The sequence below is a fragment of the Rhagoletis pomonella genome, unplaced genomic scaffold, assembly GCF_013731165.1.
Source record: "Rhagoletis pomonella isolate Grant_MI unplaced genomic scaffold, Rhpom_1.0 Rhpom_scaffold_00003, whole genome shotgun sequence".
NCBI lineage: Eukaryota > Metazoa > Arthropoda > Insecta > Diptera > Tephritidae > Rhagoletis > Rhagoletis pomonella.
Window position 1 is genome coordinate 7,729,245 of NW_023458557.1, and position 480 is coordinate 7,729,724.

Below are 480 nucleotides of genomic sequence, written 5' to 3' on the forward strand. Positions count from 1 at the left end.
GTGCTTTGGATGCCTATAAACAATTGTTGCTCTACTTACAGAATAAGTTTAAAAATCAACACCCTCATTGTTTTCAATATGCCGGTAATTTCACAACCCTCTGCGTCACGATAATCAAGTTTTAAGTTCTCTGCGACCGAATTTATATATCCACGTCCTTGCAGGTTCCGCTTAATGATGCGTCAAATTTTCAAATTTTGGTCACCGTAAACTAAGCGGTTAACAAGAATTATGAGCTCCTTGAATGTCCGTGGGCACCGGATGCTGCTTTTACATTTCCGCCTTCGACTAAACGTAATTTGACATTTCAATTATCATGTGTTAAAATGTGTCAAAGGTAATTTTCTACATTTAAATTCAAATGCCATGCTAATATTTAAATTAATATTAGCGGTATTCATCTAAACCGATAGCTTTATCAAGCAGATACTCTTATAAATTTAAGAGCACTGTTACATGAACGCCCCATACTCTTTTTTT

General features: G+C 35.4%; 1 long non-coding RNA gene across 1 annotated transcript in view; it reads left to right on the top strand.

Moving 5' to 3' along the window:
- LOC118735018 overlaps positions 1-480 on the top strand; it is a 4,150-nt gene that overhangs the window by 1,468 nt on the left and 2,202 nt on the right. The window lies entirely within an intron of this gene.